Consider the following 19,629-nt stretch of genomic DNA (forward strand, 5'->3'; position numbering starts at 1 on the left):
ACTTAAATACCCAGCCATTCAACGTTAATTCCTGACTAAATCTGAAGAGCTGTTTCTTAAGCCTTTATTTCATTATGAGACAATTCTCTTAGAGCTATTCTTATGTTTTACTTTTCTAATAGTGATGAGACAATGTTATGTCATTAGGACCAAAATATACTGTTCAAGGCGAAATGCAACCCACTGAACGACTTTATTAACATTGTTTACAGTCCTTATACTCACGAATCAACATACTAAAGAAAGCTACGCTCTAAGACAAAAAAAGCTAAACCACGAAGGGATTGTCGAAATGGAACAAATGGAACGGAAATCGGTAGATGGTATGTACACGTACAGACAAACAAATAATTGCAATTTCAGAAAAACTGAATGTTTTGTTCAAGAGAAAGTGCTTCACAAATTGAATTCGTCAGTAACGCGTTGGTTTACTTGTGGGCCTTATGCAAGCAGTTATTCTGCTTGGGATATAGTGGTAGAGTTTTTGCTTGTCCTCCTGAGGGAAATCGTGCCAAATTATGTCCAATTGTTGCGTTAGATCGTCAAAATCCTGAGGTGGTTGCAGGGTCCTGCCCATAATGCTCCAAATGTTTTCAACCTGGGAATATCCGGCGACCTTGGTGGCCAAGGCAGGGTTTGGCAAGCAGTAGACACTCTCGCCGTGTACGGGTGGGTATTATTGAATTGTAAGCCCAGGATGTCGTGCCATGAAGGGCACCCTAACAGGGTATAGAATATCGTCGACGTACTGCTGAGTTGTGAGGATGCCTCTGATGCCAGCCATGGGGGTCCTGCTATGAAATGAAATGACGCCCAAGATCATCACTCTTTGTTATCGATCCTTATGGCGGGCGACAGTCACGCCGGTATCCCACCACCGTCCTCGGCCTCTCCAGACACGTTTTCGGCCCGGAATCTTACTCACTGGAGTAGAAGCGGTGGGATGCCACACTGACTGTCAATCGCCATACGGCTTGACAATCAGGAGTAAAAGTCTGGGGTGCCATTTCATTTCAAAGCAGGACATATTTTGTTTTCATCCACGGCGCCCTTATATCACAGTGGTACGTCGACAATATTTTACGCCCCGTAGAAAATTTTGTAGCAATATGGGCAGTGCTCTCCAACCATCTCGGGATGTTGCGAATTTAACGCGCCAGTTGGACTGAAGTTGGCACGATATCGCTTAGGGAGGACTTGCAAAAACTCTTGTCAGTCAATGTATGAGGGCCGCAGGTAGACAACGCGTTATTGAATTTCTCAATTTGGGAAGCTCTTTCTCTTGCATAAATCATCCAATTTTTCTGAAATTTTAATCATTTGTTTGTCTGTACATCTACGTAACTTCTACAGATTTCCGTCCCATTTGGATAATTTCTGAGAGGCGTGGTTTTTTTATTTTTTTGTCCTTGTATGTAAATATATGTTTTGGTCACTTATGTGAACAATAGCATCCGCACAATAAAGCTAGATTCTACACATATACAGAAAATATTGCTATTTTTCTTCCATTTAAAAATGTCATCGATTTTGTTAGAACGAATGTTGCCTCGAACTTAATTCAGTTCCATCATCATCTCCGCTTCTTACTATTTCAAACCAAAGGGATGTTAGTGATTTCAAGTATATAAATCTGTTGGGAGGAAACCAACATCGAAGAAAAGGAATAGAAGTATTGAGGTTTAATGTCCCGTCAACGACTAGGTCATTAGGGGCTGAGCACAAATTCGGTAAGGGGACGCATAGTGTAGGGAATCGGAAGGTTGGTTTTCAGTGTGATCCAGCCTAGTATTTGCCTCAGATAATTGAGGAAAAAAGCAGAAATTTTGAATATGGATGAGAAATAAAATTTGTTTCTATTAATCTGAATCGCTACATGAGAATTTGAACCAACGTACTACCGAATGAAAGTACAGTGTCTCACCTTCTCCACTGCCTCCAAAAAGTTTCTTAACGCATCTTGCACATGTAGAAATGTATACAGATGAGTGCTTTTATTTATGAAGCAAAAGCTTCCTACAAAGCCTGCAAACCAGGAGTATAAATAGTTAAACGAACAACAAAGCACAATGCACATGTTGTCACAATGCTGTGCGTTAAATATGGCGCATATGTTGCCAACGACGTACGAAAACTTAGGCTTGCGCTTCAAATCAGGCTATTACCACTATATTTACAATCACTGCCATTCAGATGGTTCAAATGGCTCTGAGTACAATGGGACTTACCTGCTGAGGTCATCAGTCCCCTAGAACTTAGAACTACCTAGACCTAACTAACCTAAGGACATCACATAAATCGATGCCCGAGACAGGATTCGAACCTGCGACCATAGCAGTCGCCTAGAGTCGCTCGGCCACCCCGGCCAGCCACTGCCATTCACTTCACAGTGGTTTGCAGACTATAGACGTAGATGTAGATTTATGCGCATCTGTTGGCTTCACCTACAAACAAATAAATCCTCACTATCAAGCCTTACTTAGGTATCTAGCTACCCTACAGGCCAGCGTTCACCATCCTTACGGAAGTCACATGTCACATAGTACAAAGATCAGGGGCGAAGTAAAAGTCTGTACAGTAATGGAGAACGCAACAGGACCATGCCTGGAAAAGCACTGTGGTGTTCAAAGGAATCTTCATATTGATGACTGCTTTACTGTAGTCAACACCCACTTACAACCTATTCCATTAGTAGAGTTTGTCTGCAGCTGTATCACAGAAAATCCCAGAAGGGTGCAGAAGCACAGAAACTGTCGCAGATGATTCCAATTGATAAGTACTGCAGGCGAGGAGCTTGCTAGAAAGGTCGAATATAAGTCAACATGAGCTCAGCTGCACATGCCTTAATTTGCGGCATGTCACTACTGGACATGCCCATGTCGTCAATCGTCTCCTAGGTTCCGCATTGACAGTGCGACCAACACTTAATTACTTTCAGTACTCTTTCCAAGATTAAAAGAAATTCCATTCGTTTTGCCAGAATCATTTTTCACATTCTAAATATATGCAACTATTTAACGTATGAGCATCTGTGATAGTATGCGTGGAAGAATTACTAGCTTAAGATTCTCCTCTTTGGCTACTGATTTCACCTAAGGAATTTATGTTCCAGTCTGGCCTGTACAGTCACCCGATTTTCACGGCCGAGGGAGACTGGCCTGAGGTGATGAAGCAGAGGATTGCAGCAAACAGTAAGGCTGCGGACTACCCCAGGTCCCGACACACCGGAGGAGGTGGAATACGTCAGGGGTGAGTAAACGACACCAGCTACAGCCAGTGCGGTCTGCTGGGCTTGTTGGTGCTTGAATTCCATCCATTATAAAAGGTTCTTCGAAAGTACTTCCAGGGTTTCAGATGACCACAGCATGAAAACATCAATAAATACGAAAAAACTTCTCGTATCAGCGGATATAGCTTCTCTCCAAGTTTCGACTGGTACTATGCCCCGTGCCATTGTTGGAGAGCGCACTACTATCGGCAGGTATTTCAGAATATGGCATGTAATAGATTGATGGTGAAACACGTATGTTGTGTGGCGGCGATGGCGAGGCATTGCAGAGTCTCTGACCAGAGAGCTTTTTATCGTGGCTAGTCTGCGCTTGACCGCGCGAGAGTTGCGAGCAGCTCTCTGTCGGCAGTAGTCGTGTAGTTCAGTTGCGAGCAGCACTCTGTCGGTAGCAGTAGCTCAGTTCAGTTGCGTCCAGTAGTCGGTCTGTCGGCAGTAGTAGTTAAGTACAGTTGTGTGTGAGGAGTCGACGGGCGTCGACATGGCACTCTGGTCAAGATTCAGGACGAGGTATATTATTTTTAAATTAGGTAATGCAGCAGCATTGCGCTCAGCTAATAATGTAAATTAACTGTAACTAATTTGTGCAACAATCGCCCCAATAATAATTTTTGGTTTTCAAAGCAATTTTTTTTAACAAAGAATCCTTTAATGAAAGAAATATTCCGTTGCTATTCCTTTAAGAAAAGTTTCCCTTAAATTCAAAATTTTTTGCAATCAATTTCCTCCAAGCTATGGCAAAAAAATAATAAGAGCAGATGCAGCTTTACTAAGGTAAGAATTTCAGTTTAATTAATGAACAGGGCCTAAGATCGACATTTCGGTCTGTTTGTGTTTTCATTGTCACTGAGATTTTATTATCACTGAATTGACTTTCATTTTTTTTGTGAGGAACTTGTACTTGGGTCAGATTGCTAATTTTTATTTAATTGTCATTGTCAGTATATTTCATTGCTGGGAGGTTACGCTTGGCTCCCATTTATTAATTTTTGTCTTTCAAAATTATGGTGGGGAGGTTACACTTGGCGACATCCGGCCAGGATCGTATTTCTTAGGGAATCTTCTAGGAAACAGTCAGATATCTGCTCTTATTTGCTTAAATATAATTACAATTTGGCGCAACGCTTTTACTAATTTGTGACTTTCTTTCATCAGATCATCGGCAATTCGTTGCTCTGTTGTATTTGTGTGTTGTTTTTGTATTTGTGCTTATTTCTTTTTTGAATAATTGTGACTATTGTGAAAATGCCGCGAAAGACTGTGAATAGTGTATCGCGAGGTATTATGAACGAAATCACCGATTCAAACAACTTTACCGATAGGACTTGTGACACGCAGTGTAATGATGACAATCCTGCGTTCACTGACAATCAATGCGTTACAACCACTAATGATGACTTTTATCTTAATGATGAACAGACGAACTCAATTGTCTCTTCTGTTAACTTGACGACAACTGAAGACGCGGGACGCTCTATTGTAATGAGCAATGCCCAGCTTAACACACCCGGTTTGGAAAATTCAAGTAACGTACAGACAAATTTTCTAGTGAAAATGGACAGTATACTGAAAGTACGACGGATTCATTTAATTCCGAAATAGTGACTGACAGTGTACATTCGACTGGCAAACCTTTTTGTAAATTACAGAATGACCAAATGGTCACACAAAACGCGACAATTGCTGGTACACAATCAAACAGCACAGATAATAGAGTAGGTAATGTTACCTTGGAGCAAATTATGGCAGTAATGCTACAGTTTAAGAACGAAATTAGTGAGGAAATAGACAACTATTACAAACAGCTGAATGAACGAATTGATAAAAGTTTCAAACTGACGAACGAAATACAAGACAAACTTGACGAGCAGAACAAACAAGTTAGTGAACAGATTACAGTTGTTACCGTACAATGTCAGGATACTAAAGAACAATTACGTGTGGATACTGAGGCTTGTGTTAATAACAGTAATGAAGAAGTTGGCACTGTTGCACAAGAATTAAGTAGCACACGTGTAGGCACAACAGAATCACATAAACACGAAATTAATGCAGTCACTGAACAATGTTCTAAAAACGCGGTACAGATTCGCGACGAGTTTAACTTAGAGTCACTGGAAGTTTCACACACTCTGAATATGGAAGTCAATAATAAAAGTGAACGTCAGAACAACCAAATTGACGAAAGTATTACAGTAACAGAATTGAAAATTATTTCAGTCACCAATACGTCACAGAATCCGCCACGTTGCGAGCATTTGTTAGACTCACGCAACGCGTATAATTTGAGCAACTTACAGCAACTACGCGACTTAAAATCCGAAAAGGCACGCGACTTAAAACCTGAAAAGATACGCAATTTGAAATCCGAAATGACACAGAGAAACAGATTCACACACAAACCTGAACGTGTTCTAAAATTCAATGACGAGAACGTAGATTACGAGCTATTTTTATCCGCAAGAAAATGTAAAGAATTTAATAATAACAGAACACAGATACACGATTTGCACTGTATAAGACAATTTATTTTTGTACTTTCACCACAATTGCCTGTAATGCAGAAACGAGCTTTGAACCTGATACGACAATTTGCTATGGTATTTTTCATCAGCATTGCTTATTATGCAGAAACTTGAATTAACATGGATACAACAATTTGTTTTTAGATTTTTACCGCCATTGCCTGCAACGCAAAAGCTAAAATTTATTTGCAGTGCGTAATAGACCTCAGGGGATTCATTACGCTTTAATGAATATGTGCCGTAGCATGCATAGGGCCCCGAGCTGTAGTAGTGCTGTTTCATCTTTAGTTTTCTGCACTGCTGCCTTCTCTTCCACTATCCTTTATATCTATCAAAACTGCTCTTTAACTATTGCTCTATCTAGAACTAAGAATATGTAATGAAAACCCGATATGACAAATCTTTTACCGAATGTGACAATTTTCAGTAGGCACTCCCGTAATGACAACTACCGCCGTAATTTTAATTACAGATAAAATCGTAATCATCAGTATGTATAAAATTTTGAGCAGTCGGAACCACATTTTTGTAACAATAGATGTTTTTCACCACAACAGCATGAAAGTCAACCGCTTAGTATACCTAACCAACAATGGAATGCACAAGGTCAACCAGGCTTTAATGTTTCGCCGCGTGCACGTATAGTCCCTGATACAACAAATAGTAACGCACGGCAGCAAGGAAACAACTATGTACAAAGAAGGCAGTATTTCAATTCCTATCGCAATGCACCGTATAGGAATGACTATTACGACAGACGTAAAAATAATGAGCACAATTATCAGCGTACATTTAATAACAGTCTATCTTATCAGCAGCAAGAACATTAGCAACAACAAATAATCATGAATGAACCAGGCAATAGGTGTCATCTATAGCGTAACACGTCAGTAAGAAATAACAGAGCAGTTCAAATAGTCGAAATGCCACAGCATCCTCCCGTAAATAATAGCACGTACGACAGAATTTGACCAGACACAGTACAGGTTGCATATTCCAATAACGTAAGCAATAATTTAGACACGCAGAATCTTGTTCACGAAAATGTTATTAATTTTGACGCCATCCGACACACGTTTGCATTAAAGACAGAATCACGACGTACGTAGACGACATTCTCATTGCAAAAACTAACTGGTCTGAACACAATCTGATTTTAGAACGACTGTTGCAAACTTTTCGTGCACAAGAACTCACAGTTAACCTCAGTAAATCGCACTTTGGCAAAACTTAAAATTTCTTGGACACGTAATTTCAGCAGAAGGCACTGCGCCTGATCCGGAAAAACTTCAAGCTCTACGTGACATTACTGTTCCTACGACAAAAAAACAATTACGCAGTTTTTTAGGCTTAATTAACTTTTTTCGCAAATTTATTCATCACTCTGCTTTGGACACACCTAGATTATGCCAATTAACAGGTAAAAACAGTATTTGGTCTTGGGATAAACAAGCACATTTTGAATTTATGAACCTGAAACATGCTGTGTTGAATGCTCCACTGTTATCGCACCCAGATCTTACTAGAAACTTTTCCATTGCCACCGATAGTTCTATCACCGCTTTGGGCGTACACATTTTTCAGGAAATTGAAGAATATGGCTCAACAGTAATTAAAAACATCGCATTTGCAAGCCGCATTTTGTCGCCTGCTGAACGAAACTATTCTGTTACAGAACTGGAAACATTATGTGTTGTATGGGCTTTCACGAGATTTAGGCACTTTCTTTATGGCAGACGTACCACCGTTTACACAGACCACAGAGCGATACAATTCTTACTTTCAGCTAAATTTACGCACGACAGATTAAGCGGATGGAAACTTTATTTACAGGAATTTAATTTTACAATAGTTCATATTCCTGGCACACAAAATGTTGTAGCAGACGCACTATCTCGTTCTCTCAGCAACAATCAGCAAGACGTTGCAACCAACTTCTGCAAAGCAAATTTCAGTGTCATGTACATTCAGCAAGTAGCATTTGAAAATTTTATTTCATCGTCATTACAGGACATAGCAAAAGAGCAAAGTAAAGACAATGTGTGGAAAGAAATTAAACACCTTTGGCAAGATAGGAATAATGTTACGATTAGAAACCATTACACTGTACGCAATGACATTCTGTTTCGCCGCTCTCATCCTGACAGCAGCAACTGGTTATTATGCATTCCTGACGAACTGGTTAACAAATTAATCTGGTACACTCATTTAAATTACGCACATTACGGAGCCAGAAAATGTTTTCTTATACTGAGACAGAACTGTTATTTTACCAACATGGAAAAACGTATACGACGATTTTTAACGTCATGTAAAATTTGCCAGAAAGCTAAGTCAGACACCACTTCACATATTCCTCCTTTATATCCCATTGTACCTGTTAAATTAAGACATATGGCCGCTGCAGACATTTTTGGTCCTATTCCGAGAACTAACAGAGGTTTTTGCTGCATCTTTGTCGCTGTTGAGCTCACTTCAAAATTTGTTACTTTCACTCCGTTACGCAAAGCTACTGCTAAAATTGTTTCGAAAGCATTTGTAAAACATTTTCTATTTCATGTAGGGCATGTGTTGAAAGTAATTTCTGACAATGGATTACAATTTCGTTCTGCTACATGGACACGTATGTTACGAGCTAGAAACATTTCTCCGATTTATATATCCAAGTACCATGCTTCTTCGAACCCCTGTGAACGATTAATGAAAGAAATTGGTAAGCTGTGTAGAATATACTGCCACAAAAGACATATTGATTGGGACACACACATATTTTCAATCCAAGATGTAATTAATTCCATTCCAAATGAATCCACTATGCTATCTCCATCTGTTATACTGAAAAATGTTGAACCACCTAACAAAATCACAGAATTAGTAAACTTCCCTCGATGTCGTCGACTGCGTCACCATGAAATAATTAACATTGCGCTGAACAACATCAAACGTGCCGCAGAGCGCCGAAGAAGACAACAAAAACAGGTTTGTACACGCCGAGACTTTCACATTGGACAGAAGATATTAGTACGTACACACTATTTATCCAACAAAATAAAAGGTAGGTGCAGTAAATTTGAACTTCTATACGCAGGACCATATCGGATTCGCAGCATTCCTCATCCCAATGTGGTACACGTCGAAACTTTGAGAACCAGAAAATCGAAAGGCAAACACCATTGATCAAATATTAAACCCTTTATTGAGTGAAGACACTTTATGATTCAACACACTATGATGCCATTTACTAATTTTTTATGACCACTTATGCAATTATATTCACATGACTAATTACTGATGATGATTATCGTATTTTTTCTTGGCAAGTACCCGGCAAGGTAAGGTTAGCAGGTCGCTTTTCTTGTCGTTACACATCAGACCGTGCACATTTTTTCAGATGAACTTACACATTTTATGACCACTCATGCAATTATAATTATATGAACACTTATTGATGATTATCGTATTTTTTCTTGGCAAGTGCCCGGCAAGGTAAGGTTAGCAGGTCGTTTTTCTTGTCGTTACATATCTGACTGTGCACATTTTTTCCAGAGACACTTACGTATTTTATGAATAATTATGCAGTGTTATCTAATGACATGTTAATTTCGTTACATTTTTTCTCCATTAAAGTCTTTAATTCTCGCCTCTATTAACTACACCACATACAAACTGAAGACAATGAACGTCATATTATTGTTTTCATGTTTTGTTTGTATACATTATGAAATAGCTAAGGTATAACACGCCAGTTGAGTTTGACATTTTGTTTTATGATATCTCAGCATCGTGACTGTTCTACATTTTTTTTTCTCTTTTTTTGCTGCATTGTGATATTCTCTGTACATTTTGCCTTTGAACACTGTCTATGCTTTTGACATATTACGTTTTCTGTCATGTTATGCTGTATGCTTAATTGTGTCACCATTAACCAGTCATTATTTAATGGGTATATGATTTAAATGCAAGGCATTAATCTTTGTTCATCAATTTCAGAAAGAAATGATGCGTAAAGGAAATAAATTAAACAGAAATGGGATTTTCAACTACGGAATAAACGAAAGAGAATGCAATAACTTTATGAGGAAGAGTAAATGGATCAGAATTAACAAGCATTAACAAGAATATACTATACACATCGTAGAATAGCAGTCTTAACTAATTTTTTCTTTCAGAATACAAGGCGATTGATGCAGGCTGTCAGACAGAACTACACATCTTAGTTTTAAGTGATGAAATATGCTAAAGATAAGGAATAGTTGTGTAACGAATAATGAAGTGATTTTTGCAGATGATAATGAATGCTCATGAAGAGTAATGATGAAGAATATGCTACTATGAATAATGAAGTTTCTCTTTACAGGTGATGATAATTATGAAGTTATGATAATATGGATAATGAAGTTTTTCTTTGCAGATGAGGATGATATTCAAGTTTATGTATTTACGCTATGTAGGTATTTAAGTATTTGTTGCAGTTTGTTTTGACAGTATGTTTTATATCGTATGGTATGATGACTGAAGGTTTTGGAAAGGACAGCTATGGAACACATTTTTTATACACATTTCACTACCTGTTAATTCGAAGGTCACTACTTTTCAGCATAGTCTGCGTTTCTTCTTTCAGCTCGATAACCCATTTTGTATTTTTTTCAGGAGAAGCCTTTCATGATACTTACTAAACTTGTTACTTATTATACCTGTTCTAGTACTTGAAATTTTATTTTTGCCCATTTGTGTCTATAATTTATAAATGTGATCACATATACTGCGTTGTTACATAACCTTGCTACAGCTGACTCATGACGAATGACGTTACACATTTTTCATTTACAGGAACAACCTAGAAGCAATTTTTTCTTTTTCTCTTGTTGCATTCCCTTATAATTACCCAAAGCAATGCATTGCTAGCACAAAAACAAAATGTATTACCAGTCCCAAATAATGTTACTAGTTTAAGAGAATTCTGAATAATACTGATCAGCTCTGAATATTATGTCACTTCAGTAATGACTTCTTAATGATACAAAAAAAATAATAATAAAAAAAATGCTTTGTAACTGGCTAATAACTGCCACTGTTTATTGTAATGAGACTATTTATAATGCCCATGATTATTAATGCTTTGATTGTAATTAACTGATTTTTAATAATGACTTCTTAATGATCTGAATAATACTGAATGATGAACAATGTTTTATGCTATTCAATACTTGCTGGCCACTGAGTGCCAATAATTAATATAACTAAATGAATTATGACCTTTCATGTTCTGTAACTGGCCAATAAGTGCCAATAATTAATGTCACTAAATGAATTATGTTAATAATTATGCCATTAATTAGCTTCTGTTTTCAATTATGACTTTTCATGTTTTGGTAACTGGCCACTGAGTGCCAGTAATTAATGTCACTAAATGAATTATATTATTAATTAATTATGTTATTAATTATGACATTAATTAGTTCCTGTTTTCAATGATGTTCTATAACTGGCCACTGAGTGCCGATTATTAATGTAACTAAATGAATCAGCTCTTATTTTCAATGATGACTTTTCATGTTTTGGTAACTGGCCAATGAGTGCCAATAATTTGTATAACTCAATGTATTATGTTAATGCTACGACAATAATTGACTCTCCTTTTCAATGAAGACTTCTGATGAACATTATTCTGTCATACTAAATATGCTTTGTAACTGGCCAAGGACTGCCACTGTTTATTGTAATATGATTACCCATGATGCAAATAATTTAATTTTATGAACATTATTCTGTAATACTAAATACTTGGTACAGAAATGTTCAATAACTGGGCTATGAATGCCGCAAACTACTACTGTAGTTCTCAATGAAGCCTATTATGTGACTTAATGTCCTTCACCTTATGAGCTAACTACCCTGAATTACTGCAATGTCCATTTGTCCTGTCCATCCTCATGATAATGGAGCACTATATTTGGTTTTTGCACTAATTCTACGTTGGTGTGCCTTGTAAGAGCGTGGTGTTGACACGACATGCTGTCCACCACCGTGAGCGATGAAGACGTTATTATGGTCCCACTGTTTGGTGTACCTGATGTACTGCAAAAATGATAACAGGAAATATTACTACGACACTTCAGTGTCTTGGATACGCTGATAAATACTTCTGGGAAAAGAACCGCAAATTGTCTCACTTGGTGTTGTACTTCTGTGGAAAGATATGCTGCGTGCAACCTAAGTGCTACAACCATGATGCAATCCTTCCTATTCCTTCCCTAATTCTTGTAAAATGAAAAAGTCATATACAATGCGTGTGTATTTTTGCCGTTTATTAATACATTTTGTGATTTGCTGATATATTCTCAACTTCACTGCATGTATACTTATGTCAGTTGTCAAAATGATTTTTTACCTTTGCGTTTATTTGTTATGAAAATGTTCAAAAGTTTTTCAGTGCATGTGCACTTATGTTATGTGTTAATATGTTTTCTACTGAACTTCAGTGCCTGTGCACTTTTCTCATTTTTCAATATCATTTGTACTCATTCTGTATGTTCAATACTTCAGTGCGTATGCACTTATGTCATTTGTTACTCATTGTATATACATTTTGTCATTTGCTGATATGTTCTGAACTGCAGTGCATGTGCACTCATGTCACTTGTCAACATGATTTTTTGCCATTCTATTTATTTGTTCTGAAAATGCTAAAGAATTTTTCAATGCGTGTGCACGTTATTATCCATCAAATAATTTGTATATACATTTTTCTGATCTGCGAATACGTTTTGTACTCATATCTTGTCTTTGTCTGAAATGTTTTGTACTCGGTGCATGTGCACAACATTTAATTCATGTACTACATCTAAATATTCTGTAAATTGTAAAAGTTGATTAATTAAAGAAAAAATTTTGCCGCGCTTGGCAAGTCCAAATGACTCACCATCACTGCCAAATTTTTGCCCCCCCCCCCCCCCCCCAGTGGAGGGTTATGAAACACGTATGTTGTGTGGCGGCGATGGCGAGGCATTGCAGAGTCTCTGACCAGAGAGCATTTTATCGTGGCTAGTCTGCGCTTGACCGCGCGAGAGTTGCGAGCAGCTCTCTGTCGGCAGTAGTCGTGTAGTTCAGTTGCGAGCAGCACTCTGTCGGTAGCAGTAGCTCAGTTCAGTTGCGTCCAGTAGTCGGTCTGTCGGCAGTAGTAGTCAAGTACAGTTGTGTGTGAGGAGTCGACGGGCGTCGACATGGCACTCTGGTCAAGATTCAGTACGAGGTATATTATTTTTAAATTAGGTAATGCAGCAGCATTGCGCTCAGCTAATAATGTAAATTAACTGTAACTAATTTGTGCAACAATCGCCCCAATAATAATTTTTGGTTTTCAAAGCAATTTTTTTTAACAAAGAATCCTTTAATGAAAGAAATATTCCGTTGCTATTCCTTAAAGAAAAGTTTCCCTTAAATACAAAATTTTTTGCAATCAATTTCCTCCAAGCTATGGCAAAAAAATAATAAGAGCAGATGCAGCTTTACTAAGGTAAGAATTTCAGTTTAATTAATGAACAGGGCCTAAGATCGACATTTCGGTCTGTTTGTGTTTTCATTGTCACTGAGATTTTATTATGACTGAATTGACTTTCATTTTTTTGTGAGGAACTTATACTTTGGTCAGATTGCTAATTTTTTTTTAATTCTCATTGTCAGTATATTTCATTGCTGGGAGGTTACGCTTGGCTCCCATTTATTAATTTTTGTCTTTCAAAATTACGGTGGGGAGGTTACAATGGGTGCATTTCTTGTCGCTGAATTCGCTAAATGAAAGTCAGTTGTGACGTTCGGCGTCAGTTTTGCGCCAGATATCGTTTAAAATCTCCAACGGGCAGAAGAATCCATGAAGGTACGACAGATTCCGGTAGACTGGCTGCTTATGTAGTGTGAAGAAAACAAACTGTCCAGGACTATCAGCAATTGTGGGAATCGTTCGTCAGGAGCCTTAAGAAAGAGTCGACACATGTGAGCAGAGAACTGCAGATACCACAGTCAAATGCCACCTGATCCTATACAATCGTCTGCTTGTCAAACCATACTGGCTTCACTTGCGTGCGCTGATTGCTCGGCAGAATGAGCTTCTTCCTGACTTTTGGAATGACTTTCAGTGACACAGAAATCGGTTTTCAGTGACAAAGCCACATTCCATGTATCTGGAAAGGTGAATTGTCATAACGTACATGTTTTTGGCACAGAAAAAACATAAAAAGATTATAGAACATATTCATGATTCACTTGCAGTTAACATCTTTTGTGCCACATCCTCTTCAAAAGCTTTATGGACCATTTTTCTTTCGGAGAAAATTATGACTGGTTTCATGTACTTGGTCACACTGCAGCAATAGTTACAGCAAGACAGCGGAGACCTCATTTTGCAACATGATGGTTACCTCAGTGTCGAATTGCTTCAGCGTTGGATTGGTCGTACTTCCCATCATAATGCTCTTCTTCTCCAGTGGTCCCCACAGTCACCCGCCTTAACTCTGTGTGATTTACTATTGTGGGGTTATGTAAAAGATAGTCTGTTCCTGCATCTGGCATCACTAAATCTGAATAAGTGACAACGAAAGATAATTAGTGCAGTCGCTGATATCGACCGTGACTTCTTGAGATCCATTTGGCAAGAGTTTGGCTAAAGTATTGACGTTTGCCACGTAGCAAGTAGTGCTTATACTCAGCACCTGTAATAAGTTAAAAACTTGGAGACATGCTCTAGTCACTGATTTGTGTCTCTATTCTGCGTGTCTTGCAGTTTTCGTGCAGTCCTCTTCTGAAACCTCAGAGATACTTATCAATAATCCTGTCGGAATGCCACGCACACTTCTACAGCTAGGAGTCATAGGGCACTGAGCTACTTACACTCAAGAAACCTTCATTTTTTTTAAATTCCTCCATCATTTTCATCAAACATGAAAGACTCTCATAATTGAATAGTACATGTCTTAACAAGAAACATTAGGGAGCAATCATATCCAAGCCGAAAAGTTCTATCTTGATATTGCTCCTGCGCACTTAGGAAATACTCTAAAGTTTTTCTGTATTTTACTTAGAGTACTCCACTGTTTCAGTTCTTTTGCGGGGCCAGACTTTTCTCAGGTATAAATGTTATGAATAAGGAATTAACATCATTTTATTCTTGGCAAGATATCTAAGTGGAAACAAGGCCAAAATGCAGGGAAATGTATTCTTTGGACGACATGAAGCGATAGTAGTATCTTTGGCTTCACTATTAATGAGCCTCTGTTCGATTCAGTTATGTCATACAAATGTCAGGAGATGAAAACATGGAGAGGCATGAAGTGACTGATCATGTAGGTACAGTTTGTGTAACTTGAGCTGCGTACTTTAATTCACTGATAATGCTGATACATCTTTGACCTGTCACTTCCAGAATTGATTAAGTGTACACAAAGTAGGGTGGAGTCTCAGCTTTATTTGACGTGCATATGAGTATATGAGAAACTATGTAAAATCTCTACTGACAGAGGCTCACGGGAAAATAGGTAATACCTCGCCTATATCTACAATGAGAATGCCATGAACTAGTACCTAGGGTATGATCAAGAAACAGGCCCGGCCTTGGATGTTCCGTTCTCGTAAATACAATACGGATAAAAATTAGTCATATAACCGGTCATTGAATAGTGTACAAGCAATCAAGTAGCTAATGCTCTATACGTAAATGGAATGAAGGAACTTATGCATATTTCAGCTAAAGGACTAACGTTCCTATGCAGTGTACAGCTATTATCACAGTATAAAAACACATAACATGTTCTCTAGGAGTACCAAACAAGTACTGTCTGTTATCTTCATGAACTGACAGTGAATTTATCTTGTTTGCATTAGTTATCAGTCGCTTTTACGATTCTGACCTTCAAAAAATTAATGGGTGAATTTATCAGGTATAAAAATTAGAAATAAACCACATCATTTCAGACTCATATGTATTACGATGTATATGTCAATATTCCATGATTACACCATTCTACCACACTGATTGCCATTGGGTGTTATAGAGTACCCTTTTGTTTTGTTTTCATTACTTCGAAATGTATGCCCTGAAGCCGTTATCAAATGTTTGCAAATCTATAGCCCATAAAAAATGCATCTTCAGATCACACAATGGTAAGAACGAAAATGTGCAAACACACTGGACTATAGCGACGTCTCGCGTAAATACTTTACAAGCATTTGATATTAGTCTCGCAATAGAAAACGCATAGGGATGAAAACGAGATAAACTGGTATTTTAATTAATTTGATAACAGGCAGTGTGGTGATCTCACCCTTCAGACTTTTTTTGGTGACCGTGAACCTTGACGTAACTGAATATTTCGCCTTTTCTAGCGATAAGAGAAAAATCTGTCAGCTTGTGCGACTTGCATGGTTAAGCAAAGAAACTTCTACATTTGTGAAAATGCTGTATCAGCTATAAGAACCTATGTGAGAGTGTACGGTATTGTTCCAGGCACGGCTGACTTCTACGGACTGAACCACTACACGGCCAACCCAGTGTCAGACGGCTCCAGCGGCTACGACCCCTCCATGGAGTTCGAAGCGGGCGTCGTTATCGGGGAATACACGGACGCACCGCAGGCGGCTTCCAGCTAGCTGAGGGTTCGTGGCATCGCTGTACAGAGAATCACTCATTTCTGTCTGTCTTGTGTTTTATAGCTCTGATCTGTGATACATTTCCTAAAACCGAACGAGAGACTTGGAAGGTAGTACACGCAACGTCCTCGATTATATGTTGTATACAGTGTGTTTCAAAAATAGTTTGAAGAACTTTGGAGGCAAGTTCCTTACGACAAAAGAAGAAAAGAAATTCATATAATCATATGTGCGAAAATCGTTCGTTTTCGAGTTATTGATGGAAGTTAACATTCAACGACTTTCCAGGTGCAATCTAACAACGGCACTTAGCTATGCAGCCGTTTGACTCATTGCAACCGAAATGGCGTTTTGTTGCCAGGGAGACTTGTTTACATTCGTCATTCGTCTGTCTTCAATGTGTCCATTGTGTATATTTACTACAAGTATCGAGTTATCTAAAAGTGCTTCTTTCAAACAAGAAAGATGTATATTTCGTGAGCGGCCACACATGATTTTTACATACAACCACATATTGATAGGTGGGACTACACTAGGCATGGCCTTCACCTCAATAGGAAAGGGAAGGGAAAACTGTCTGGGTTGATTGCAGAAAACTTAAGGGGGGACACTGTCACAAGTGGTAAAATACCAGAGGTCACAGGTATCAGAGGGATGCCTTTTTTAGGATAGGGAAGGGGGATAGAAAACGAGTTTTAAGAGAGATTGGCAGACACAGTTTGAGAAAACAGATGAACAAGAGACAGATTTTATCATACAGCCTCCATTTAAACAATGTTTCACAGAACGCAATCAGAAACTGCCAGATCATCTTCACCAAAGCAGTTATAATCCCATTAGTACGCAGTATCAGTTATCTTTATTACACCAGAACATTCCGGGACGCAGAAATAAAGTTGATGAACTACTCATTTGTATCAACGAAATGAATTCATCTAACCAAATTGACATAATCTGCCTCTCTGAACATCAAGTGACCACTGGTATAGATATGTTAGACATTTCAGGATTTAACCTAGCTTCCTACTTCTGCAGAGTAGATATGGATGGAGGAAGAGTTGCCACATTTATTAAAAACTGCCTTAATTTCAGGAACATTGACATTAATAAAGTCTGTTTAGAGCAGCATCTACAAACTTGTGCAACGGAAGTAGAGTTCCATAACAGATCCTATATAATAGTAACTATTTACCGAGCACCTGCAGTAAATTATAATCTATTCATAAATCATCTAGAAGCTCTTTTGGGTTATTTAACAGGAAGAAACAAAGAAATTTTGATTGCTGGTGACTTTAATACAGATTTTTTAATTCAATCTTCCAGTAAACATTTACTGCAGTTAGTAATGTTGTCTTTCAATCTAACTCACACTGTAAACATTCCAACTAGGATCACTAAATCCTCAATGACAGCCATTGATAACATTTTTATAGACAAATCGAAGGAACAAAATCATATCATAAAACCTGTAATAAATGGACTATCAGATCATGGCATGCAGCTTTAATGAAAAATATAACACATTCATGAACAATGTCAGTACCATGTTTGAAAACTGTTTACCTCTAAAAGTTACTCAAATTAAACAGAAGTCTATAATAAAACCATGGATCACACAAGGAATAAAGATTTCCTGTAAGACAAAAAGGAAAATGTATCTGTCGACCAAGAATAGCTCCAATGCTGATGATTTAGCTAAATACAAGGAATACTGTAAAATATTAAAAAAAAGTAATTCAGACATTTAAACAAATGCACTACGAGAAGAAGATAGTAATGTCAGGGAACAAAATAAAAACAATATGGGCTATAGTGAAAGAGGAGACTGGTAGAACCAGAAAGGAACAGGAGCAAATAGCACTAAGGGTAGATGACACATTAGTAACCGATGGCCATAGTGTGGCAAATCTATTTGACAAGTACTTTATATCCGTTACTGAAGGAATGGGATTGTCAGGATCAGTAAATAATGCCCTTGAATATCTAAAACTAGCCTTTACAAATAGCTTCAGGTATATGAATATTTCACGCACTTCACCAAAAGAAATAACTTTCATAATAAAATCTTCAAAAACAAAGCATTCTAGTGGATACAATGAAATATCAACATGGTTAATTAAGGCATGTTCTTGTGAGTTTAGTACAATTCTAAGTTACTTGTGTAATTATAACTGGGACATTTCCTGACGGGCTGAAATATGCAGATGTTAAGCCTCTATTCAAGAAAGGGGATAAAGAGATTCCATCAAACTACAGACTGATTTCACTTTTGCGAGCATTCTCAAAAATTTTAGAAAATATAATGTACAAGCAGCTTCTCAACCATCTGACCACAAATAACATATTATCAAGAACACAGTTCGGATTTCTGAAGGGTTCTGATATCGAGATGGCTATTTACACCTACAGTGAAAATGTACTTAATTCATTAAATAACAAGTTACAAGCAGCAGGTATTTTCTGTGATTTGTCAAAGGCATTCGATTGTGTAAACCACAACATCCTTTTAAAAAAATTAGAATTCTATGGTGTCACAGGCAGTGCTGCAAAATGATTCAAGTCATACCTCACTAACAGGAAACAAAGGGTGTCAGTGCAAGGGACTAGTGAATTAAGTCATCAGCCATCATCAGAATGGGAAGAAATTACATGTGGTGTCCCACAAGGATCCATCTTAGGGCCATTGCTTTTTCTTGTGTACATTAATGATCTCTCATCAGTTACACTGCCAGAAGCAGAGTCCGTTTTGTTTGCAGATGACACAAGTATTGCAATAAATAGTATGTCGAGTGTATTTCTAGAAAGATCTGCTAAGGATGTAAGGTCGTGCTTCAGATGTTTTAATTCGACGTCTAGATACTCCGGCGTGCAAATCCGTCTGGTGTGATTAAAAGTCTCGTTGACAGAGCCATACAGATTTGCACCCTGGAGTATCTAGACGTCGAATTAAAACATCTGAAGCACGCTTTTGAGAAAAATGGCTACTCAAAGAAAGAAGTAACCAGAATTCTGCACCCAAACAACAAAAAGCCTAAGGACAAGCCCGAAAAACGATGGAAGAATACAGTCTCTCTCTCCCTTTCATAAAGAAAGTAACGGATCAGATTGGAAAGATTTTAAGTAAACATGATATTAGACCTGTTTTTAGACCAACGAAGAAAATTTGTCATGTTCTCC

General features: G+C 37.9%; 1 pseudogene; it reads left to right on the forward strand.

Annotated features, from left to right (window-relative positions):
- Positions 1 to 16,452, forward strand: part of LOC124622741 — a 32,422-nt pseudogene extending 15,970 nt beyond the window's left edge.
- Positions 16,453 to 19,629: the final 3,177 nt, after the last annotated feature.

The sequence above is a fragment of the Schistocerca americana genome, chromosome 7, assembly GCF_021461395.2.
Source record: "Schistocerca americana isolate TAMUIC-IGC-003095 chromosome 7, iqSchAmer2.1, whole genome shotgun sequence".
Taxonomy (NCBI): domain Eukaryota; kingdom Metazoa; phylum Arthropoda; class Insecta; order Orthoptera; family Acrididae; genus Schistocerca; species Schistocerca americana.